At 44.7% G+C, this 26,455-nt stretch overlaps 4 non-coding genes and 1 pseudogene across 4 annotated transcripts; all 5 read right to left on the minus strand.

The window, feature by feature from the left end:
* Positions 1 to 226: 226 nt before the first annotated feature.
* On the minus strand, positions 227 to 390 carry LOC134994957 (U1 spliceosomal RNA). Its single transcript, XR_010197874.1, has one exon. It is a non-coding gene; the product is annotated as a U1 spliceosomal RNA (small nuclear RNA).
* A 674-nt stretch (positions 391 to 1,064) lies between these two features.
* On the minus strand, positions 1,065 to 1,227 carry LOC134994986 (U1 spliceosomal RNA). Its single transcript, XR_010197902.1, has one exon. It is a non-coding gene; the product is annotated as a U1 spliceosomal RNA (small nuclear RNA).
* A 152-nt stretch (positions 1,228 to 1,379) lies between these two features.
* LOC134994961 (U1 spliceosomal RNA) lies at positions 1,380 to 1,543 on the minus strand. Its single transcript, XR_010197878.1, has one exon. It is a non-coding gene; the product is annotated as a U1 spliceosomal RNA (small nuclear RNA).
* Positions 1,544 to 2,235: 692 nt separating this feature from the next.
* On the minus strand, positions 2,236 to 2,377 carry LOC134994973 (U1 spliceosomal RNA; annotated as a pseudogene).
* Positions 2,378 to 2,529: 152 nt separating this feature from the next.
* Positions 2,530 to 2,693, minus strand: LOC134994967 (U1 spliceosomal RNA). Its single transcript, XR_010197884.1, has one exon. It is a non-coding gene; the product is annotated as a U1 spliceosomal RNA (small nuclear RNA).
* Positions 2,694 to 26,455: the final 23,762 nt, after the last annotated feature.

The following is a 26,455-nucleotide window of genomic DNA, read 5'->3' on the forward strand; positions in this document are numbered from 1 at the left end:
AGAGTGCAATGGGTGAGCCTTGCCCTGGGAGAAGCACCTTCATGATCATAGTATCTCACCTGGCAGGTAAGTAGGAGTTGGGCTAGAGCTGGGGAGGGTCGCTGCTCGGGCACCCCCCTGTCAAGTGAAAGAGATCCAACTGAGGCAGCACAAGGGAACTCTCGAAAGAAGAACAAGGCTAGAGGAAGATCTGAGACAAATAAATCTGACTTTTACCAGAGCTGACCAGAGGAAAGCACAAACACAGTCCCCCACTACCACAAATAATGCAGTCGAGTTTCCCACATTTGGGGAAATCACAGGGGTCAGCATACCCAGAATACAATGAATGAACCTCACCCTGGGAGAACAATCTTCATGACCATGGTATCTCCTATGCAAAATAAGTATGATTTGGGATAGGGCTGGGGAGGGCCGCTGCTCAGGCACATCTCTGTCAAGTAAAGGAGATTCAACTGAGGCAGCACAAGGGAACTCTCATCTGGGGACAACAACTGCAGGGAGAACACATATTTTCAGATGAACATGGGAGGGCAGAAGGCTGCTTAATACTGAAGCACCCCCAAACAACAAACCAAATGCAACAACTAGTGCAAGCATTCCTGGGGGAAGGCCTGCAGCAGATGGATTTGCATACGGTGATGTCATCCAAGCAGTGGGTCAAAGTTGGCTTCAACCCTCGTCTGCATATGAAAAGAGAAAAGGGGCGTGCAGGGCATGGCGGCCTTTTGCGGCGCTTGGATGACCCCTAGTTCACATTAAACACCTCCACCCTCCTTCGGTGTGGGGCTCATGTTGGCTATGCCCCAGCCCCTGAAGCATTCAAGCTGATTTCTTGCAGCAGCTGGGCACTGTAACAGCTCCAGAGCTGCTCTGTACGGCAAGTAAAAGGGTGTGGGCCCTGCAGCACTACCTGTAGTTTGCATTGTGCATTGGAAGGCACAAAGTAAGCAGACAGGAGGAGAAGTCAGGATAGTGCACAAGGGTATAAAAGGGAGGGGCTCATGAAAAAAGAAGTGGAAACAGACAGCAAACTAGGCTGGAGAGAGACCTGAGACAAAGAGATCTGAATTATACGAGAGCTGACCAGGGGAAACACAAATTATGCAGTCAAGCTTCCCACATTTGGGGAAATCGCAGGGGCACCACACCCAGAGTGCAATGGGTGAGCCTTGCCCTGGGAGAAGCACCTTCATGATCAAAGTATCTCACCTGGCAGGTAAGTAGGAGTTGGGCTAGAGCTGAGGAGGGTCGCTGCTCTGGCACCCCCCTGTCAAGTGAAAGAGATCCAACTGAGGCAGCACAAGGGAACTCTCGAAAGAAGAACAAGGCTAGAGGAAGATCTGAGACAAATAAATCTGACTTTTACCAGAGCTGTCCAGAGGAAAGCACAAACACAGTCCCCCACTACCACAAATAATGCAGTCGAGTTTCCCACATTTGGGGAAATCACAGGGGTCAGCATACCCAGAATGCAATGAATGAACCTCACCCTGGGAGAACAATCTTCATGACCATGGTATCGCCTATGCAAAATAAGTATGATTTTGGATAGGGCTGGGGAGGGCCGCTGCTCAGGCACATCTCTGTCAAGTAAAGGAGATTCAACTGAGGCAGCACAAGGGAACTCTCATCTGGGGACAACAACTGCAGGGAGAACACATATTTCCAGATAAACATGGGAGGGCAGAAGGCTGCCTAATACTGAAGCACCCCCAAACAACAAACCAAATGCAACAACTAGTACAAGCATTCCTGGGGGAAGGCCTGCAGCAGATGGATTTGCATATGGTGATGTCATCCAAGCAGTGGGTCAAAGTTGGCTTCAACCCTCGTCTGCATATGAAAAGAGAAAAGGGGCGTGCAGGGCATGGCGGCCTTTTGCGGCGCTTGGATGACCCCTAGTTCGCATTAAACACCTCCACCCTCCTTCGGTGTGGGGCTCATGTTGGCTATGCCCCAGCCCCTGAAGCATTCAAGCTGATTTCTTGCAGCAGCTGGGCACTGTAACAGCTCCAGAGCTGCTCTGAACGGCAAGTAAAAGGGTGTGGGCCCTGCAGCACTACCTGTAGTTTGCATTGTGCATTGGAAGGCACAAAGTAAGCAGACGGGAGAAGTCAGGATAGTGCGCAAGGGCATAGAAGGGAGCGGCTCAAGAAAAGAGAAGTTGAAACAGACAGCAAACTAGGCTGGAGAGAGACCTGAGACAAAGAGATCTGAATTATATGAGAGCCGACCAGGGGAAACACAAATTATGCAGTCAAGTTTCCCACATTTGGGGAAATCGCAGGAGCAGCACACCCAGAGTGCAATGGGTGAGCCTTGCCCTGGGAGAAGCACCTACATGATCATAGTATCTCACCTGCCAGGTAAGTAGAAGTTGGGCTAGAGCTGGGGAGGGTCGCTGCTCGGGTACCCCCCTGTCAAGTGAAGGAGATCCAACTGAGGCAGCACAAGGGAACTCTCGAAAGAAGAACAAGGCTAGAGGAAGATCTGAGACAAATAAATCTGACTTTTACCAGAGCTGACCAGAGGAAAGCACAAACACAGTCCCCCACTACCACAAATAATGCAGTCGAGTTTCCCACATTTGGGGAAATCACAGGGGTCAGCATACCCAGAATGCAATGAATGAACCTCACCCTGGGAGAACAATCTTCATGACCATGGTATCTCCTATGCAAAATAAGTATGATTTGGGATAGGGCTGGGGAGGGCCGCTGCTCAGGCACATCTCTGTCAAGTAAAGGAGATTCAACTGAGGCAGCACAAGGGAACTCTCATCTGGGGACAACAACTGCAGGGAGAACACAAATTTTCAGATGAACATGGGAGGGCAGAAGGCTGCCTAATAATGAAGCACCCCCAAACAACAAACCAAATGCAACAACTAGTGCAAGCATTCCTGGGGGAAGGCCTGCAGCAGATGGATTTGCATACGGTGATGTCATCCAAGCAGTGGGTCAAACAACAAACCAAATGCAACAACTAGTGCAAGCATTCCTGGGGGAAGGCCTGCAGCAGATGGATTTGCATACGGTGATGTCATCCAAGCAGTGGGTCAAAGTTGGCTTCAACCCTCGTCTGCATATGAAAAGAGAAAAGGGGCGTGCAGGGCATGGCGGCCTTTTGCGGCGCTTGGATGACCCCTAGTTCGCATTAAACACCTCCACCCTCCTTCGGTGTGGGGCTCATGTTGGCTATGCCCCAGCCCCTGAAGCATTCAAGCTGATTTCTTGCAGCAGCTGGGCACTGTAACAGCTCCAGAGCTGCTCTGTACGGCAAGTAAAAGGGTGTGGGCCCTGCAGCACTACCTGTAGTTTGCATTGTGCATTGGAAGGCACAAAGTAAGCAGGCAAGGTCCAGAGAACAGTTAGAGGTCGGAGTAGCACTATCTCAAGTAGTACTACGACAGCACGGATGGATTCTAAATATTCCAAAATCGCAGCTGATTCCGACGACACGTCTGCTGTTCCTAGGGATGATTCTGGACACAGTACAGAAAAAGGTGTTTCTCCCGGAGGAGAAAGCCAAGGAGTTATCCGACATAGTCAGGAACCTCCTAAGACCAGGCCAAGTGTCAGTACAATGCACAATGGTCCTGGGAAAGATGGTGGCTTCTTACGAAGCGATTCCATTCGGCAGATTCCATGCAAGAACTTTTCAGTGGGATCTGCTGGACAAATGGTCCGGATCGCATCTTCAAATGCATCAGCGGATAACCCTGTCTCCAAGGACAAGGATGTCTCTCCTGTGGTGGTTACAGAGTGCTCATCTCCTAGAGGGCCGCAGATTCGGCATTCAGGATTGGGTCCTGGTGACCACGGATGCCAGCCTGAGAGGCTGGGGAGCAGTCACACAGGGAAGAAATTTCCTGGGCTTGTGGTCAAGCATGGAAACGTCACTTCACATAAATATCCTGGAACTAAGGGCCATTTACAATGCCCTAAGTCAGGCAAGACCTCTGCTTCAGGGTCAGCCGGTGTTGATCCAGTCGGACAACATCACGGCAGTCGCCCACGTAAACAGACAGGGCGGCACAAGAAGCAGGAGGGCAATGATGGAAGTGGCAAGGATTCTTCGCTGGGCGGAGAATCATGTGATAGCACTGTCAGCAGTGTTCATTCCGGGAGTGGACAACTGGGAAGCAGACTTCCTCAGCAGACACGATCTTCACCCGGGGGAGTGGGGACTTCACCCAGAAGTCTTCCACATGATTGTGAACCGTTGGGAAAAACCAAAGGGTGGACATGATGGCGTCCCGCCTCAACAAAAAGCTGGATAGATATTGCGCCAGGTCAAGGGACCCTCAGGCAATAGCTGTGGACTCTCTGGTAACACCGTGGGTGTACCAGTCAGTGTATGTGTTCCCTCCTCTTCCTCTCATACCAAAAGTACTGAGAATCATAAGAAGGAGAGGAGTAAAGACTATACTCGTGGCTCCGGATTGGCCAAGAAGGACTTGGTACCCGGAAATTCAAGAGATGCTCACGGAAGACCCGTGGCCTCTACCTCTAAGAAAGGACCTGCTCCAGCAGGGACCATGTCTGTTCCAAGACTTACCGCGGCTGCGTTTGACGGCATGGCGGTTGAACGCCGGATCCTGAAGGAAAAAGGCATTCCGGATGAAGTCATCCCTACCCTGATCAAAGCCAGGAAGGATGTAACCATACAACATTATCACCGTATTTGGCGTAAATATGTTGCGTGGTGCGAGGCCAGGAAGGCCCCTACAGAGGAATTTCAACTGGGTCGTTTCCTGCATTTCCTGCAAACAGGACTGTCTATGGGCCTCAAATTAGGGTCCATTAAGGTTCAAATTTCGGCCCTGTCAATATTCTTCCAAAAAGAACTGGCTTCTGTTCCTGAAGTTCAGACGTTTGTCAAGGGAGTACTGCATATACAGCCTCCTTTTGTGCCTCCAGTGGCACCTTGGGATCTCAATGTAGTTTTGGGATTCCTAAAATCACATTGGTTTGAACCACTCACCACTGTGGACTTAAAATATCTCACATGGAAAGTGGTAATGCTGTTAGCCCTGGCTTCAGCCAGGCGTGTCTCAGAATTGACCAAAACAAAAAACTGCAACAAACGAGCGCCTAATCATCAAAATAAAAAGTGAAAACCAATACGTGTTTCATAGAATTAAATAATCACAATTTTATGTTCCTGATAGTCTGCGCTTGCCGGAATACTATGTGTAGTATTGTGGTGATAGCATAGAAAAAGAACAAACGGCTGCGCTGAATATCAGGAACGAAACATGATGTACAGAGAGCCAACGTAAAAAATAACAATGTTTATTAATAAAACATATAAAAAGATTAATTGTCAAATAACCGGTGAAAAATATATACAAATATATATAAGAACAGTCACTAGACGTGAACTAGTGGTATATTGTAATGACTCAGCTTATTGGGGTGAAAAGTTCAGTGATTCACTTGTTAGATAGTTGATAAATACCAGGTGTGTTGGTAGGATCCTAATGAATAAAAAAGTCCCTCAGTTGAAATTGATATTCAATACCTTTCCAAAATGGGCTGGTAAGAGCCGAGCGTCCTCGGCTTCAATGTCCTGCAATGCCCATATACGCTGTGCAGCGGAAAGGAATGGACCGTCTCTCTCACAACCCGGTCGTGGCGGCGTGTGCGCTGAAGCCGCTGATGTCGGATGCTGTAGAAGGAGGGTGCAGCGGGGACCAAGGAACACCTGGAAGATTTCACCTGAGCTGAGTGTGGATAGGGGCGGGTCCTGACGCGTTTCGTCACGTTCACGTGACTTTCTCAAAGGTAGAATGTTCTTATATATATTTATATATATTTTTCACCGGTTATTTGACAATTAATCTTTTTATATGTTTTATTAATAAACATTGTTATTTTTTACGTTGGCTCTCTGTACATCGTGTCTCAGAATTGGCGGCTTTATCCTATAAAAGCCCTTACCTAATTTTTCATATGTGGTGCCTGCGGCTACTAGGGACTTGGAGGATTCCAAGTTGCTGGACGTAGTCAGGGCCCTGAAAATATATGTTTCCAGGACGGCTGGAGTCAGAAAATCTGATTCGCTGTTTATCCTGTATGCACCCAGCAAGCTGGGTGCTCCTGCTTCTAAGCAGACGATTGCTCGTTGGATTTGTAGTACAATTCAGCTTGCACATTCTGTGGCAGGCCTGCCACAGCCAAAATCTGTAAAAGCCCATTCCACACGGAAAGTGGGCTCATCTTGGGCGGCTGCCCGAGGGGTCTCGGCTTTACAACTTTGCCGAGCAGCTACTTGGTCAGGGGAAAACATGTTTGCTAAATTCTACAAATTTGATACCCTGGCTGAGGAGGACCTGGAGTTCTCTCATTCGGTGCTGCAGAGTCATCCGCACTCTCCCACCCGGTTGGGAGCTTTGGTAAAATCCCCATGGTCCTTTCGGAGTCCCCAGCATCCACTAGGACGTTAGAGAAAATAAGAATTTACTTACCGATAATTCTATTTCTCATAGTCCATAGTGGATGCTGGGCGCCCATCCCAAGTGCGGATTGTCTGCATTACTTGTACATAGTTATTGTTACAAAAATCGGGTTATTGTTGTTGTGAGCCATCTTTTCAGAGGCTCCTTCTGTTATCATGCTGTTAACTGGGTTCAGATCACAAGTTGTACGGTGTGATTGGTGTGGCTGGTATGAGTCTTACCCGGGATTCAAAATCCTTCCTTATTGTGTACGCTCGTCCGGGCACAGTATCCTAACTGAGGCTTGGAGGAGGGTCATAGGGGGAGGAGCCAGTGCACACCAGCTAGTCCTAAAGCTTTTACTTTGTGCCCAGTCTCCTGCGGAGCCGCTATTCCCCATGGTCCTTTCGGAGTCCCCAGCATCCACTACGGACTATGAGAAATAGAATTATCGGTAAGTAAATTCTTATTTTCTGGACTGTGTCCAGGATCATCCTTAGGAATAGAAGACGTGTCGTCGGAATCAGCTGCGATTTTGGAATATTAAGAATCCAACCGTGCTGCCGCAACACTACTTGAGATAGTGCTACCCCGACTACCAACTGTTCCCTGGATCTTGCCCTTATCCGGAGATCGTCCAAGTAAGGGATAATTAAAACTCCCTTCCTTCGAAGGAGTATCATCATTTCGGCCATTACTTTGGTAAAGACCCGGGGTGCCGTGGACAAACCAAACGGCAGCGTCTGAAACTGATAGTGACAGTTCTGTACCACAAACCTGAGGTACCCTTGGTGAGAAGGGTAATTTGGGACATGGAGATAAGCATCCTTGATGTCCAGAGACACCATATAATCCCCTTCTTCCCGGTTTGCCATCACCGCTCTGAGTGACTCCATCTTGAATTTGAACCTTTGTATGTAAGTGTTCAAGGATTTCAGATTTAAATTAGGTCTCACCGAGCCGTCCGGCTTCGGTACCACAAACAGCGTGGAATAATACCCCTTTCCCTGTTGTAGGAGGGGTACCTTGATTATCACCTGCTGGGAATACAGCTTGTGAATGGCTTCCCATACCGCCTCCCTGTCGGAGGGAGACGTCGGTAAAGCAGACTTTAGGAAAACGGCGAAGGGGAGACGTCTCGAATTCCAATTTGTACCCCTGAGATACCACCTGAAGGATCCAGGGGTCCACCTGTGAGTGAGCCCACTGCACGCTGAAATTTATGAGACGGGCCCCCACCGTTTCTGTTCCTGGGAACTGGCTGTTTGCTGCAGCCTTTTTCCTCTCCCTCTGCCACGGGGCAGAAATGAGGAGCCTTTTGCCCGCTTGCCCTTATGGGGCCCAAAGGACTGCGCCTGATAATACGGCGTCTTCTTATGTTGAGAGGCTACCTGGGGTAAAAATGTGGATTTCCCAGCCGTTGCCGTGGCCACCAGGTCTGTTAGACCTACCCCAAATAACTCCTCCCTTTTATAAGGCGATACTTCCATATGCCTTTTGGAATCAGCATCACCTGACCACTGTCTTGTCCATAACCCTCTTCTGGCAGAAATGGACAGCGCACTTACTCTTGATGCCAGTCGGCAAATATCCCTCTGTGCATCACGCATATATAGAAAGCATCTTTTAAATGCTCTATAGTCAGTAATATACTGTCCCTATCTAGGGTATCAATATTGTCAGTCAGGGAATCCGACCAAGCCACCCCAGCACTGCACATCCAGGCTGAGGCGATTGCTGGTCGCAGTATCACACCCGTGTGAGTGTATATACATTTTAGGATATTTTACTGCTTTCTGTCAGCAGGTTCCTTAAGGGCGGCCGTATCCGGGGACGGTAGTGCCACCTGTTTAGACAAGCGTGTGAGCGCTTTATTCACCCTAGGGGGTGTTTCCCAATGTGCCCTATCCTCTGGCGGGAAGGGGTATGATGCTAATAACTTTTTAGGAATTAACAGTTTTTATCGGGGGAAACCCACGCATCATCACACACTTCATTTAATTCCTCAGATGCAGGAAAAACTACAGGCAGTTTTTTCTCACCCAACATAATACCCTTTTTAGTGGTACTGGTATTATCAGAAATGTGTAAAAACATTTTCCATAGCCTCAATCATGTAACGTGTGGCCCTACTGGAAGTCACATTCGTCTCTTAATCGTCGACACTGGAATCAGTATCCGTGTCGGCGTCTGTATCTGCCATCTGCGGTAACGGGCGTTTTAGAGCCCCTGATGGCTTTTGAGACACCTGGACAGGCACAGGCTGAGTAGCCGGCTGTCTCATGTCATCAATCTTTTGTAAAGAGCTGACACTGTCACGTAATTCCTTCCATAAGCTCAGCCACTCAGGTGTCGACTCCCTAGGGGGTGACAACTCCATTACAGGCAATTGCTCCGCCTCCACACCATTTTCCTCCTCATACATGTCGACACAATCGTACCGACACACACACACACAGGGAATGCTCTGATAGAGGACAGGACCCCACTAGCCCTTTGGGGAGACAGAGGGAGAGTATGCCAGCACACACCAGAGCGCTATATATATATATATATATATACAGGGATAACCTTATATAAGTGTTTTTCCCCTTATAGCTGCTGTATTGTTATACTACGCCTAATTAGTGCCCCCCTCTCTTTTTTAACCCCTTTCTGTAGTGTAGTAACTGCAGGGGAGAGCCAGGGAGTTTCCCTCCAACGGAGCTGTGAGAGAAAATGGCGCCAGTGTGCTGAGGAGATAGGCTCCGCCCCCTTCTCGGCGGCCTTTTCTCCCGTTTTTCTGTGGAATCTGCCAGGGGTTAAAATTCATCCATATAGCCCTGGGGGCTATATGTGATGTATTTTCGCCAGCCAAGGTGTTTCTATTGCTGCTCAGGGTGCCCCCCCTAGCGCCCTGCACCCTCAGTGACCGAAGTGTGAAGTGTGCTGAGGAGCAATGGCGCACAGCTGCAGTGCTGTGCGCTACCTTGGTGAAGACAGGATGTCTTCTGCCGCCGATTTTCCGGACCTCTTCTTGCTTCTGGCTCTGTAAGGGGGCCGGCGGCGCGGCTCTGGGACCGAGCTCCGAGGCTGGGCCTGTGTTCGGTCCCTCTGGAGCTAATGGTGTCCAGTAGCCTAAGAAGCCCAATCCACTCTGCACGCAGGTGAGTTCGCTTCTTCTCCCCTTAGTCCCTCGATGCAGTGAGCCTGTTGCCAGCAGGTCTCACTGAAAATAAAAAACCTAAAACTAAACTTTCACTAAGAAGCTCAGGAGAGCCCCTAGTGTGCACCCTTCTCGGCCGGGCACAAAAATCTAACTGAGGCTTGGAGGATTGTCATAGGGGGAGGAGCCAGTGCACACCAGGTAGTCCTAAAGCTTTACTTTTGTGCCCAGTATCCTGCGGAGCCGCTAATCCCCATGGTCCTTACGGAGTTCCCAGCATCCACTAGGACGTCAGAGAAACACTGATAGAGTACATTATATTTATGAATTAATTGCTTCCAGATTCTGCAGCAGCATCATCAGCACCACCAGTGTTACTCACAGTCACTTCACACTGACTGCTGCACAACACATCACTTAATTTCCGGGCCGCCCGCCACCTGGTGAAGAGACATGGGAGATGAAGGACCAGCAGTGCCACGTTGAGCGGAAGTATTGTGAATTAGTTACCCACACACTCCTTGTGACACCTGCTCCCCGTCTGCCCTCCCACCCGCCGCCTGCCGTCCGGAACCCGCACTGACAAGTAAGTCTCAGCAGAATGTGTCTGCCAGCAGCTCCCAGTCCCTCCTAGAGGAACACTGCCAGTGGTGTGGCGGCCGCGGCACACTAGGACTGAGAGACCGCAGCAGGAGGAAAGCACAGGTGGGCGGGAGGAGAGCATGGGCGGACATCACCACGTCACATTGCAAGGTGACGCCAGTCCCCCCAGTGAGGCCGCCGACGAATGCACTCAGCATAGTATTAGCAGCAGGCAGAGGGGGGTCGGGTGCAGCGGTGGTGGGAGGTACGGAAATGAGCTGCAGGCTAGGCTCCACCGATCACACAGTCAGCGATCACTGTGCTACAGCAAGTGTGGCGTGCAGCGGTGCTGGACATTAGGGAGTGCCTGTGCGCACCAGGCACCCCCTGTACGCACGCCTATGCGCTACCACCCCCCATATGCCACACTACATCACTATGCTACAGCCCTCCCATATGCTGCACTTCATAATTACACTATACCCCCCATACAACATACTACATCACCACACTACACTACTCACAATAAAATTAAAACATCCCAGTTCCTCATTCTTAATGAGCTCACGTGAGTTCTCTCCCCAACGGAGCTCCAGACCAAGTAACAATGAAGACACCAGCAGCGTGTAGGGGGCAGGCCTGGTCCGCTTGTCAGGAGAGAGCAGTCACAGGAGGGTAAGAAGGGGGCGGGGCCTAGTCCTACAGACGGGAGAGAGCACAGACAGGAGAGAGCAAGGTACAGGGGTAGAAGGGGACGGAGCCTATTCTTACAGGCTTTCAAAATTCGACTTTAAAATTCGACATTTGACAAATTCGACTTTTCTGCAATGGTACAAATGCGGCAATTCGACAAAAGTATATTCAATTGAAGTTTGTAAATTCGACAACAGTGCTTTTAAACAGTAAATTCGTCATTTTCAATCCGCCACACTTTGCTGGCGGAATCTAATAAAAAAAATTTAAAAACATGTTTTTTTTTTGCAGTTTTTTTTTTTTGGTAATAGCATATCTATTTATATTAGAAGGGATTAGGTACTTGGTTTGTCTTTTTTGGAGGCACAAGTATTATTTATATATTTTTTTAAATATTATTTATTTTTTAAATGGAATGTGAAAAACCCGAAAAAAAAATTGCGTGGGTCCCCCCTCCAAAGCATAACCAGCCTCGGGCTCTTCGAGCCGGTCCTGGTTCTAAAAATCCGGGGGAAAAACGGACAGGGGATCCCCCGTATTTTTAAAACCAGCACCGGGCTCTGCGCCTGGTGCTGGTGCAAAAAATACGGGGGACAAAAAGAGTAGGGGTCCCCCGTATTTTTTACACCAGCATCGGGCTCCACTAGCTGGACAGATAATGCCACAGCCGGGGGTCACTTTTATACAGTGCCCTGCGGCCGTGGCATTAAATATCCAACTAGTCACCCCTGGCCGGGGTACCCTGGGGGAGTGGTGACCCCTTCAATCAAGGGGTCCCCCCCCCAGCCACCTAAGGGCCAGGGGTGAAGCCCGAGGCTGTCCCCCCCATCCAAGGGCTGCGGATGGGAGGCTGATAGCCTTGAGAAAATTTAAAGAATATTGTTTTTTCTAGTAGTACTACAAGTCCCAGCAAGCCTCCCCCGCAAGCTGGTACTTGGAGAACCACAAGTACCAGCATGCAGGAGAAAAACGGGCCCGCTGGTACCTGTAGTTCTACTGGGGAAAAAATACCCAAATAAAAACAGGACACAGACACCGTGAAAGTATAACTTTATTTCCCACCTGCCGACACACACATACTTACCTATGTTGACATGAAGCAGTCGGTCCTCTTCTCCAAGTAGAATCCACGGGTACCTGAAAATAAAAGATAATTATACTCACCTGATCCAGGTTCCAGATTAAATCCACGTACTTGGCAAAACAACAAACCGAACACCCGGACCAGACGGACTGAAAGGGGTCCCATGTTTACACATGGGATCCCTTTCCACGAATGCAGACATCCGAATCTCGCGAGAATCCGACAGCGGGATGATGACGTTCGTGCGCGCTCAGGCTAGCCGAGCAAGGCGGGAAGGTTCGAACCTGCCTCGGACCCGTGTAAAATGGGTGAAGTTCGGGGGGTTCGGATTCCGACGAACCGAACCCACTCATCACTAGTATGTACGTGAGTGTCAGGTGCCGTGCGCGTACATACGTGTCAGTGCCGTGCGTGTACGTACGTGTGTGTCAAGTGTCGTACGTGTACGTGTGTGTGTGTGTGTGTGTCAGGTGGCGCGTACCTACATGTGTGTATGTCAGGTGCTGTGCATGTGTGTACGTACAGGCGTGTGTCAGGTGCCGCGCGTGTACGTACGTGTGTGTGTGTGTGTGTGCCAGGAGCCGCGCGTGTACATGCGTGTGGGTGTCAGGAGCCGTGCGTATACGTACATACGTGTAGGTGTCAGGTGCCGTGCGTATACGTATATACGTGTGTGTGTCAGGAGCCGCGCGTGTTCGTACATGTGTGTGTGTGTGTGTGTGTCAGGAGCCACGCGTGTGTGTGTGTCAGGAGCCACGCGTGTTCGTACATGTGTGTCAGGTGCCGCACGTGTATGTGTGTGTGTGTGTGTTAAATTCCGCGTGTGTACGTACGTATGTGTGTGCCTGGAGCCGCACGTGTACATACATGTGTGTGTGTGTCAGGTGCTGTACGTGTATGTGTGTGTCTCAGGTGCTGCACGTGTATATGTGTGTATCTCAGGTGCTGCATTTGTATGCGTCAGCTGCCACGTGGGTGTCAGGTGTTGAGCGTGTATGTGTTTGTGTCGCATCTGTATGTGTGTGACTGTCAGGTGCTGCACGTGTATGTGTGTGTCAGGTGCTGCATGTATATATGTGTGTGTTAGGTGCTGTTCATGTATGTGGGAGTGGCAGGTGCTACATGTGTATATATGTGTGAGTGGCAGGTGCTGCGTGTGTATACGAGTGTGTGTGAGGTGCTGCGAGTGTATGTGTGTGTTAGGTGCTCTGAGTGTATATGATTGTGTGTCAGGTGCTGTGCGTGTGTGCGTTAAATGCCACATGTATGTATGTGTGTCAGGTGCTGCGTGTGTGTGTGGGTGTGTCAGGTGCTGCATGTCTGTGTGTGTGGGTGTGTCAGGTGCTGCATGTGTGTGTGTGTGTGTGTGTCTGTCAGGTGCTGCATGTGTGTGTCAGGTGCTGCATGTCTGCGTGTGTGTGTCAGGCGCTGCATGTCTGTGTCAGGTGCTGCGTGTGTGTGTGTCAGGTGCTGTGTGTGTGTGTGTGTCAGGTGCTGCGTATGTGTGTGTGTCAGGTGCTGCGTGTCTGTGTCAGGTGCTGCGTGTCTGCGTGTGTGTGTCAGGTGCTGCGTGTCTGCGTGTGTGTGTCAGGTGCTGCATGTCTGCGTGTGTGTGTCAGGTGCTGCGTGTGTGTGTGTGTGTCAGGTGCTGCGTGTCTGCGTGTGTGTGTCAGGTGCTGCGTGTCTGTGTGTGTGTGTCAGGCGCTGCATGTCTGTGTGTCAGGTGCTGCGTGTGTGTGTGTGTGTGTCAGGTGCTGTGTGTGTGTGTCAGGTGCTGCGTGCCGTGTGCGTGTGTCAGGTGCGTGAGTGTGCGTGTGTCAGGTGCGTGAGTGTGTGTGTGTCAGGTGCGTGAGTGTGTGTGTGTGTGTCAGGTGCGTGAGTGTGTGTGTCAGGTGCGTGAGTGTGTGTGTGTCAGGCGCTGCGTGTCTGTGTGTGTCAGGCGCTGCGTGTCTGTGTGTGTCAGGCGCTGCGTGTGAGTGTGTGCGTGTGTGTCAGGTCCGTGTGAGTGTCAGGTGCTGCGTCTGTGTGTGTGTGTCAGGTGCTGCGTGTGTGCGTGTGTGTCAGGCGCTGCGTGTGCGTGTGTCAGGCGCTGCAGGGAGGGCGGGGGGGGACGGACACACAGCAGGGAGGGCGGGGGGAGAACGGACACACAGCAGAGAGGAGGAGGGGGGGTGGACAGACACAGCGGGAGGAGGGGGGGTGGCCTGACACAGCGGGAGGAGGGGGGGTGGCCGGACACAGCGGGATGAGGGGGGGGTGGCCGGACACAGCGGGAGGGGGAGGGTGGCCGGACACAGCGGGAGGGGGGGGTGGACGGACACAGCGGGAGGGGGGGTGGCCGGACACAGCGGGAGGGGGGGGTGGCCGGACACAGCGGGAGGAGGGGAGGGTGGCCGGACACAGCGGGAGGAGGGGAGGGTGGCCGGACACAGCGGGAGGGGGGGGTGGCCAGACACAGCGGGAGTGGGGGGGGTGGCCGGTCACAGCGGGAGGGGGGGGTGGCCGGACACAGCGGGAGGGGGGGGGTGGACGGACACAGCGAGAGGGGGGGGGTGGCCGGACACAGCGGGAGGGGGGGGTGGCCGGACACAGCGGGAGGAGGGGAGGGTGGCCGGACACACAGCAGGGAGGGCACGGGGGGGAACACACTGCAGGGAGGAGGGGGGGACACACAGCAGGGAGGGCAAGGGGGGGGGGCGACGGACACACAGCAGGGGGGGGGAGACGGACACACAGCAGGGAGGGCGAGAGGGGGAAGGGGGGGTGACTGGTGACCATAGAGACCTTGATAAATACCGCATACTGCAGGTAGGGAGGGCCGGACACAGCGGGAGGAGGAGGAGGGAGGAGTGGCCGGACACAGCTGCCCGAGACGCCTCCTACTGCCAGCCGCACCACAGACGCGGGGAGGAGACGCAGGCAGCCACCAGGGAAGGTCCGGCGGGCGGCCGGGCACACAGCGGGCAAGCGGGCGGGCGAGCGGGCGGGCGGGCGGGCGGGAGGGGAGGGTGGCCGGGCGGGCGGGAAGGGAGGGTGGCCGGACACGCGGGGGAGAAGTGGAAGCTGGGTACACAGCGGTGGGCTGCCTGACAGAACTCACCCAGTGCTACGCAGCTCCGGCGATCTCCTCCCGCTTCATGGACCTCAATGAACTCACACGCCGGGAACCACTGGCTGTCCTCCTGCAGCTCCACGTGACTCCTTCCCGCTCTGTCTCCTCGTGCCCAACTGCCAGAGCTACTCTCTGTACACCCCCTGCTGGCGGTCACTGCGCAGGCGCAACAAATTGAAATGCCCTATCTCTATAATGGGGCATATTTCTCTTAATTAAAAAAACCCTATAACTTTCTGAAAAACCACAACCCCAAAAGGCACTACACTGGGGCATACTCTATCTAGTAAAACAAACCCCAAGTCTTAATTCGTCCTCTATCCTGAGTTATGCCTTCCCAAAAAAATCTTCATTCACTCTATAGGAAAACGTTGTCAAAAAGCCACAGAGGGAGTGGCAGAAAAAAACTGACAGTTGGAACTTTAGCTTACTCCCAATTCCTCATTTTTTATTATTTTGCCCTGAAATTTGGCCTGCAGCAGCGGGTGACGATTCTACGCGTCCATGCCAAATTTCAGCTCAGTACGTCCTATCAGTTTTGAGGTGTAGCCCCTCAAACACCATGCCCCCATCTCAGAAGTTCCCTATGGGAGAATTCCGTTTGTTCGATTCAGCCTTAATATAAGGGCACGACCGTGCCCTTATAATTGACAGTATTGTTTTCTTTCAAAAATCCACTTAATTTTCTTTACCCGATTATTAAAATGGTAATTGACAAAAACAAACTACATTGTCACCAGAAGAGCAATACAAAATGTACTAGTGATATATTAAAATCATCTTTCCAGCTTGAATTTCAATGATGCATTGGCGCAACGATTTTGTGAGAAACATCTTCACCCTTAAATAAAGATTTTCTTAATTCCTTACCTGTGTGCTAATTAGATATCACCTTGTTTTCACATTAAACAGACTTCCACATGAGAAAACAGCAAAGATGCAGTGGCGTTAATGTTTCCTGGTGTCAACCTGTATTATTTCCGTAGACATTGAAATGAGGATGCATCTTGCTGCCTTTCCAATGAAGCAAGTTTAATTTAGTAATAGGTGAAAAACCATCCCTACAAAGATGTTAATCAGATACTTGGCTTTGTGGACACTTTTCAGAGAACAAATTAGTTAGCATAAAAATAAAGCCAGAAAATGAAGAGCTGTTTAATCACTCAATTGGATTTTTCTGCCAGCATTTTTCTTTTTCTCTGCAACCCACTGCTAAATTGTGCTTCCTAGCTGTTTTTTTATAAAATCACTGAATCAAATCTAACTCTGATTACATCAGAGAAGGCCAGGTACCCTACACCATAAGAGGGGGTTTGCAATTTTGACTTGTCTACTTAAATATCACCAAAATCTGATCACAAGGTCAATTACGTCCCTGGGTGGGATTGAACCACCAACCTTTTGATTAATAGCTGAACACACTAACCGATTGCGCCACAGAGACACTTTGCAAAAAGTATATACTGACAAAGACTAATAAGCATTCATCTAGAACGTTTCCTAGAAAAACTTTAAAAAGTCAATAATCTGGAGAGTGTTTGTAAGATGTTTCTTCCAGCAACCAATGAAGAAACACATTGGTACTTTCGCATGATGAGTGAGTGCTTCAGGATCGCTTGCACTTACATGTGCAGCAGAGTACTGCAATGGAAGCATGCTGGGTCCATAACCCAGAGGTAGGCAGATTGAAACTATCCTTTGCTATATGCATTTTTTTGTTGTTCATTAAAGTAATCCAAAACTGGGATTGATATTTTAGCTTTTATTTTTACTTAAAGTACAATAACTTTTACCATTTTAATTTGTTTTAATAGTATATTGACAGTATTGTTTTCTTTCAAAAATCCACTTAATTTTCTTTACCCTATTATTAAAATGGTAATTGACAAAAACAAACTACATTGTCACCAGAAGGGCAATACAAAATGTACAAGTGATATATTAAAATCATCTTTCCAGCTTGAATTTCAATGATGCATTGGGGCAACGATTTTGTGAGAAACATCTTCACCCTTAAATAAAGATTTTCTTAATTCCTTACCTGTGTGCTAATTAGATATCACCTTGTTTTCACATTAAACAGACTTCCACATGAGAAAGCAGCAAGGATGCAGTGGCGTTAATGTTTCCTGGTGTCAACCTGTATTATTTCAGTAGATATTGAAATGAGGATGCATCTTGCTGCCTTTCCAATGAAGCAAGTTTAATTTAGTAATAGGTGAAAAACCATCCCTACAAATATGTTAATCAGATACTTGGCTTTGTGGACACTTTTCAGAGAACAAATTAGTTAGCATAAAAATAAAGCCAGAAAATGAAGAGCTGTTTAATCACTCAATTGGATTTTTCTGCCAGCATTTTTCTTTTTCTCTGCAACCCACTGCTAAATTGTGCTTCCTAGCTGTTTTTATAAAATCACTGAATCAAATCTAACTCTGATTACATCAGAGAAGGCCAGGTACCCTACACCATAACAGGGGGTTTGAAATTTTGACTTGTCTACTTAAAGATCACCAAAATCTGATAACAAGGTCAATTAAGTCCCTGGGTGGGATTGAACCACCAACCTTTTGGTTAATAGCCTTACACACTAACTGATTGCGCCACCGCGACACTTTGCAAAAGTACATACTGACAAAGGCTAATAAGCATTCATCTAGAACGATTCCTAGAAACATTTTAAAAAGTCAATAATGTGGAGAGTTTTTGTATGATGTTTCTTCCATCAACCAATGAAGAAACACATTGGTACTTTCCCATGATGAGTGAGTGCTTCAGGATCTCTTGCACTTACATGTGCAGCAGAGTACTGTAATGGAAGCATGCTGGGTCCATAACCCAGAGGTAGGCAGATTGAAACTATCCTCTGCTATATGCATTTTTTTTTTGTTAATTAAAGTAATCCAAAACTGGGATTGATATTTTTGCTCTTTTATTTTTACTTAAAGTACAATAACTTTTACCATTTTAATTTGTTTTAATAGTATATTGACAGTATTGTTTTCTTTCAAAAATCCAATTAATTTTCTTTACCCGATTATTAAAATGGTAATTGACAAAAGCAAACTACATTGTCACCAGAAGAGCAATACAAAATGTACAAGTGATATATTAAAATCATCTTTCCAGCTTGAATTTCAATGATGCATTGGGGCAACGATTTTGTGAGAAACATCTTCACCCTTAAATAAAGATTTTCTTAATTCCTTACCTGTGTGCTAATTAGATATCACCTTGTTTTCACATTAAACAGACTTCCACATGAGAAAGCAGCAAGGATGCAGTGGCGTTAATGTTTCCTGGTGTCAACCTGTATTATTTCAGTAGATATTGAAATGAGGATGCATCTTGCTGCCTTTCCAATGAAGCAAGTTTAATTTAGTAATAGGTGAAAAACCATCCCTACAAAGATGTTAATCAGATACTTGGCTTTGTGGACACTTTTCAGAGAACAAATTTGTTAGCATAAAAATAAAGCCAGAAAATGAAGAGCTGTTTAATCAGTCAATTGGATTTTTTTGCCAGCATATTTCTTTTTCTCTGCAACCCACTGCTAAATTGTGCTTCCTAGCTGTTTTTATAAAATCACTGAATCAAATCTAACTCTGATTACATCAGAGAAGGCCAGGTACCCTACACCATAACAGGGGTTTTCGAAATTTTGACTTGTCTACTTAAAGATCACCAAAATCTGATAACAAGGTAAATTAAGTCCCTGGGTGGGATTGAACCACCAACCTTTTGGTTAATAGCCTTACACACTAACTGATTGCGCCACCGCGACACTTTGCAAAAGTACATACTGACAAAGGCTAATAAGCATTCATCTAGAACGATTCCTAGAAACATTTTAAAAAGTCAATAATGTGGAGAGTTTTTGTATGATGTTTCTTCCATCAACCAATGAAGAAACACATTGGTACTTTCCCATGATAAGTGAGTGCTTCAGGATCTCTTGCACTTACATGTGCAGCAGAGTACTGTAATGGAAGCATGCTGGGTCCATAACCCAGAGGTAGGCAGATTGAAACTATCCTCTGCTATATGCATTTTTTTTTTGTTAATTAAAGTAATCCAAAACTGGGATTGATATTTTTGCTCTTTTATTTTTACTTAAAGTACAATAACTTTTACCATTTTAATTTGTTTTAATAGTATATTGACAGTATTGTTTTCTTTCAAAAATCCAATTAATTTTCTTTACCCGATTATTAAAATGGTAATTGACAAAAGCAAACTACATTGTCACCAGAAGAGCAATACAAAATGTACAAGTGATATATTAAAATCATCTTTCCAGCTTGAATTTCAATGATGCATTGGGGCAACGATTTTGTGAGAAACATCTTCACCCTTAAATAAAGATTTTCTTAATTCCTTACCTGTGTGCTAATTAGATATCACCTTGTTTTCACATTAAACAGACTTCCACATGAGAAAGCAGCAAGGATGCAGTGGCGTTAATGTTTCCTGGTGTCAACCTGTATTATTTCAGTAGATATTGAAATGAGGATGCATCTTGCTGCCTTTCCAATGAAGCAAGTTTAATTTAGTAATAGGTGAAAAACCATCCCTACAAAGATGTTAATCAGATACTTGGCTTTGTGGACACTTTTCAGAGAACAAATTTGTTAGCATAAAAATAAAGCCAGAAAATGAAGAGCTGTTTAATCAGTCAATTGGATTTTTTTGCCAGCATATTTCTTTTTCTCTGCAACCCACTGCTAAATTGTGCTTCCTAGCTGTTTTTATAAAATCACTGAATCAAATCTAACTCTGATTACATCAGAGAAGGCCAGGTACCCTACACCATAACAGGGGTTTTCGAAATTTTGACTTGTCTACTTAAATATCACCAAAATCTGATCACAAGGTCAATTACATCCCTGGGTGGGATTGAACCACCAACCTTTTGATTAATAGCTGAACACACTAACCGATTGCGCCACAGAGACACTTTGCAAAAAGTACATACTGACAAAGACTAATAAGCATTCATCTAGAACGTTTCCTAGAAAAACTTTAAAAAGTCAATAATCTGGAGAGTTTTTGTAAGATGTTTCTTCCAGCAACCAATGAAGAAACACATTGGTACTTTCGCATGATGAGTGAGTGCTTCAGGATCTCTTGCACTTACATGTGCAGCAGAGTACTGCACTGGAAGCATGCTGGGCCCATAACCCAGAGGTAGGCAGATTGAAACTATCCTTTGCTATATGCATTTTTTTTTTGTTCATTAAAGTAATCCAAAACTGGGATTGATATTTTAGCTTTTATTTTTACTTAAAGTACAATAACTTTTACCATTTTAATTTTTTTTAATAGTATATTGACAGTATTGTTTTCTTTCAAAAATCCAATTAATTTTCTTTACCCGATTATTAAAATGGTAATTGACAAAAACAAACTACATTGTCACCAGAAGAGCAATACAAAATGTACAAGTGATATATTAAAATCATCTTTCCAGCTTGAATTTCAATGATGCATTGGGGCAACGATTTTGTGAGAAACATCTTCACCCTTAAATAAAGATTTTCTTAATTCCTTACCTGTGTGCTAATTAGATATCACCTTGTTTTCACATTAAACAGACTTCCACATGAGAAAGCAGCAAGGATGCAGTGGCGTTAATGTTTCCTGGTGTCAACCTGTATTATTTCAGTAGATATTGAAATGAGGATGCATCTTGCTGCCTTTCCAATGAAGCAAGTTTAATTTAGTAATAGGTGAAAAACCATCCCTACAAATATGTTAATCAGATACTTGGCTTTGTGGACACTTTTCAGAGAACAAATTAGTTAGCATAAAAATAAAGCCAGAAAATGAAGAGCTGTTTAATCACTCAATTGGATTTTTCTGCCAGCATTTTTCTTTTTCTCTGCAACCCACTGCTAAATTGTGCTTCCTAGCTGTTTTTATAAAATCACTGAATCAAATCTAACTCTGATTACATCAGAGAAGGCCAGGTACCCTACACCATAACAGGGGGTTTGAAATTTTGACTTGTCTACTTAAAGATCACCAAAATCTGATAACAAGGTCAATTAAGTCCCTGGGTGGGATTGAACCACCAACCTTTTGGTTAATAGCCTTACACACTAACTGATTGCGCCACCGCGACACTTTGCAAAAGTAAATACTGACAAAGGCTAATAAGCATTCATCTAGAACGATTCCTAGAAACATTTTAAAAAGTCAATAATGTGGAGAGTTTTTGTATGATGTTTCTTCCATCAACCAATGAAGAAACACATTGGTACTTTCCCATGATGAGTGAGTGCTTCAGGATCTCTTGCACTTACATGTGCAGCAGAGTACTGTAATGGAAGCATGCTGGGTCCATAACCCAGAGGTAGGCAGATTGAAACTATCCTCTGCTATATGCATTTTTTTTTTGTTAATTAAAGTAATCCAAAACTGGGATTGATATTTTTGCTCTTTTATTTTTACTTAAAGTACAATAACTTTTACCATTTTAATTTGTTTTAATAGTATATTGACAGTATTGTTTTCTTTCAAAAATCCAATTAATTTTCTTTACCCGATTATTAAAATGGTAATTGACAAAAGCAAACTACATTGTCACCAGAAGAGCAATACAAAATGTACAAGTGATATATTAAAATCATCTTTCCAGCTTGAATTTCAATGATGCATTGGGGCAACGATTTTGTGAGAAACATCTTCACCCTTAAATAAAGATTTTCTTAATTCCTTACCTGTGTGCTAATTAGATATCACCTTGTTTTCACATTAAACAGACTTCCACATGAGAAAGCAGCAAGGATGCAGTGGCGTTAATGTTTCCTGGTGTCAACCTGTATTATTTCAGTAGATATTGAAATGAGGATGCATCTTGCTGCCTTTCCAATGAAGCAAGTTTAATTTAGTAATAGGTGAAAAACCATCCCTACAAAGATGTTAATCAGATACTTGGCTTTGTGGACACTTTTCAGAGAACAAATTTGTTAGCATAAAAATAAAGCCAGAAAATGAAGAGCTGTTTAATCAGTCAATTGGATTTTTTTGCCAGCATATTTCTTTTTCTCTGCAACCCACTGCTAAATTGTGCTTCCTAGCTGTTTTTATAAAATCACTGAATCAAATCTAACTCTGATTACATCAGAGAAGGCCAGGTACCCTACACCATAACAGGGGTTTTCGAAATTTTGACTTGTCTACTTAAATATCACCAAAATCTGATCACAAGGTCAATTACATCCCTGGGTGGGATTGAACCACCAACCTTTTGATTAATAGCTGAACACACTAACCGATTGCGCCACAGAGACACTTTGCAAAAAGTACATACTGACAAAGACTAATAAGCATTCATCTAGAACGTTTCCTAGAAAAACTTTAAAAAGTCAATAATCTGGAGAGTTTTTGTAAGATGTTTCTTCCAGCAACCAATGAAGAAACACATTGGTACTTTCGCATGATGAGTGAGTGCTTCAGGATCTCTTGCACTTACATGTGCAGCAGAGTACTGCACTGGAAGCATGCTGGGCCCATAACCCAGAGGTAGGCAGATTGAAACTATCCTTTGCTATATGCATTTTTTTTTTGTTCATTAAAGTAATCCAAAACTGGGATTGATATTTTAGCTTTTATTTTTACTTAAAGTACAATAACTTTTACCATTTTAATTTTTTTTAATAGTATATTGACAGTATTGTTTTCTTTCAAAAATCCAATTAATTTTCTTTACCCGATTATTAAAATGGTAATTGACAAAAACAAACTACATTGTCACCAGAAGAGCAATACAAAATGTACAAGTGATATATTAAAATCATCTTTCCAGCTTGAATTTCAATGATGCATTGGGGCAACGATTTTGTGAGAAACATCTTCACCCTTAAATAAAGATTTTCTTAATTCCTTACCTGTGTGCTAATTAGATATCACCTTGTTTTCACATTAAACAGACTTCCACATGAGAAAGCAGCAAGGATGCAGTGGCGTTAATGTTTCCTGGTGTCAACCTGTATTATTTCAGTAGATATTGAAATGAGGATGCATCTTGCTGCCTTTCCAATGAAGCAAGTTTAATTTAGTAATAGGTGAAAAACCATCCCTACAAAGATGTTAATCAGATACTTGGCTTTGTGGACACTTTTCAGAGAACAAATTTGTTAGCATAAAAATAAAGCCAGAAAATGAAGAGCTGTTTAATCACTCAATTGGATTTTTCTGCCAGCATTTTTCTTTTTCTCTGCAACCCACTGCTAAATTGTGCTTCCTAGCTGTTTTTATAAAATCACTGAATCAAATCTAACTCTGATTACATCAGAGAAGGCCAGGTACCCTACACCATAACAGGGGGTTTGAAATTTTGACTTGTCTACTTAAAGATCACCAAAATCTGATAACAAGGTCAATTAAGTCCCTGGGTGGGATTGAACCACCAACCTTTTGGTTAATAGCCTTACACACTAACTGATTGCGCCACCGCGACACTTTGCAAAAGTACATACTGACAAAGGCTAATAAGCATTCATCTAGAACGATTCCTAGAAACATTTTAAAAAGTCAATAATGTGGAGAGTTTTTGTATGATGTTTCTTCCATCAACCAATGAAGAAACACATTGGTACTTTCCCATGATGAGTGAGTGCTTCAGGATCTCTTGCACTTACATGTGCAGCAGAGTACTGTAATGGAAGCATGCTGGGTCCATAACCCAGAGGTAGGCAGATTGAAACTATCCTCTGCTATATGCATTTTTTTTTTGTTAATTAAAGTAATCCAAAACTGGGATTGATATTTTTGCTCTTTTATTTTTACTTAAAGTACAATAACTTTTACCATTTTAATTTGTTTTAATAGTATATTGACAGTATTGTTTTCTTTCAAAAATCCAATTAATTTTCTTTACCCGATTATTAAAATGGTAATTGACAAAAGCAAACTACATTGTCACCAGAAGAGCAATACAAAATGTACAAGTGATATATTAAAATCATCTTTCCAGCTTGAATTTCAATGATGCATTGGGGCAACGATTTTGTGAGAAACATCTTCACCCTTAAATAAAGATTTTCTTAATTCCTTACCTGTGTGCTAATTAGATATCACCTTGTTTTCACATTAAACAGACTTCCACATGAGAAAGCAGCAAGGATGCAGTGGCGTTAATGTTTCCTGGTGTCAACCTGTATTATTTCAGTAGATATTGAAATGAGGATGCATCTTGCTGCCTTTCCAATGAAGCAAGTTTAATTTAGTAATAGGTGAAAAACCATCCCTACAAAGATGTTAATCAGATACTTGGCTTTGTGGACACTTTTCAGAGAACAAATTTGTTAGCATAAAAATAAAGCCAGAAAATGAAGAGCTGTTTAATCAGTCAATTGGATTTTTTTGCCAGCATATTTCTTTTTCTCTGCAACCCACTGCTAAATTGTGCTTCCTAGCTGTTTTTATAAAATCACTGAATCAAATCTAACTCTGATTACATCAGAGAAGGCCAGGTACCCTACACCATAACAGGGGTTTTCGAAATTTTTACTTGTCTACTTAAATATCACCAAAATCTGATCACAAGGTCAATTACATCCCTGGGTGGGATTGAACCACCAACCTTTTGATTAATAGCTGAACACACTAACCGATTGCGCCACAGAGACACTTTGCAAAAAGTACATACTGACAAAGACTAATAAGCATTCATCTAGAACGTTTCCTAGAAAAACTTTAAAAAGTCAATAATCTGGAGAGTTTTTGTAAGATGTTTCTTCCAGCAACCAATGAAGAAACACATTGGTACTTTCGCATGATGAGTGAGTGCTTCAGGATCTCTTGCACTTACATGTGCAGCAGAGTACTGCACTGGAAGCATGCTGGGCCCATAACCCAGAGGTAGGCAGATTGAAACTATCCTTTGCTATATGCATTTTTTTTTTGTTCATTAAAGTAATCCAAAACTGGGATTGATATTTTAGCTTTTATTTTTACTTAAAGTACAATAACTTTTACCATTTTAATTTTTTTTAATAGTATATTGACAGTATTGTTTTCTTTCAAAAATCCAATTAATTTTCTTTACCCGATTATTAAAATGGTAATTGACAAAAACAAACTACATTGTCACCAGAAGAGCAATACAAAATGTACAAGTGATATATTAAAATCATCTTTCCAGCTTGAATTTCAATGATGCATTGGGGCAACGATTTTGTGAGAAACATCTTCACCCTTAAATAAAGATTTTCTTAATTCCTTACCTGTGTGCTAATTAGATATCACCTTGTTTTCACATTAAACAGACTTCCACATGAGAAAGCAGCAAGGATGCAGTGGCGTTAATGTTTCCTGGTGTCAACCTGTATTATTTCAGTAGATATTGAAATGAGGATGCATCTTGCTGCCTTTCCAATGAAGCAAGTTTAATTTAGTAATAGGTGAAAAACCATCCCTACAAATATGTTAATCAGATACTTGGCTTTGTGGACACTTTTCAGAGAACAAATTAGTTAGCATAAAAATAAAGCCAGAAAATGAAGAGCTGTTTAATCACTCAATTGGATTTTTCTGCCAGCATTTTTCTTTTTCTCTGCAACCCACTGCTAAATTGTGCTTCCTAGCTGTTTTTATAAAATCACTGAATCAAATCTAACTCTGATTACATCAGAGAAGGCCAGGTACCCTACACCATAACAGGGGGTTTGAAATTTTGACTTGTCTACTTAAAGATCACCAAAATCTGATAACAAGGTCAATTAAGTCCCTGGGTGGGATTGAACCACCAACCTTTTGGTTAATAGCCTTACACACTAACTGATTGCGCCACCGCGACACTTTGCAAAAGTAAATACTGACAAAGGCTAATAAGCATTCATCTAGAACGATTCCTAGAAACATTTTAAAAAGTCAATAATGTGGAGAGTTTTTGTATGATGTTTCTTCCATCAACCAATGAAGAAACACATTGGTACTTTCCCATGATGAGTGAGTGCTTCAGGATCTCTTGCACTTACATGTGCAGCAGAGTACTGTAATGGAAGCATGCTGGGTCCATAACCCAGAGGTAGGCAGATTGAAACTATCCTCTGCTATATGCATTTTTTTTTTGTTAATTAAAGTAATCCAAAACTGGGATTGATATTTTTGCTCTTTTATTTTTACTTAAAGTACAATAACTTTTACCATTTTAATTTGTTTTAATAGTATATTGACAGTATTGTTTTCTTTCAAAAATCCAATTAATTTTCTTTACCCGATTATTAAAATGGTAATTGACAAAAGCAAACTACATTGTCACCAGAAGAGCAATACAAAATGTACAAGTGATATATTAAAATCATCTTTCCAGCTTGAATTTCAATGATGCATTGGGGCAACGATTTTGTGAGAAACATCTTCACCCTTAAATAAAGATTTTCTTAA

The sequence above is a fragment of the Pseudophryne corroboree genome, unplaced genomic scaffold (genome assembly GCF_028390025.1).
Source record: "Pseudophryne corroboree isolate aPseCor3 unplaced genomic scaffold, aPseCor3.hap2 scaffold_1343, whole genome shotgun sequence".
Taxonomy (NCBI): Eukaryota; Metazoa; Chordata; class Amphibia; order Anura; family Myobatrachidae; genus Pseudophryne; species Pseudophryne corroboree.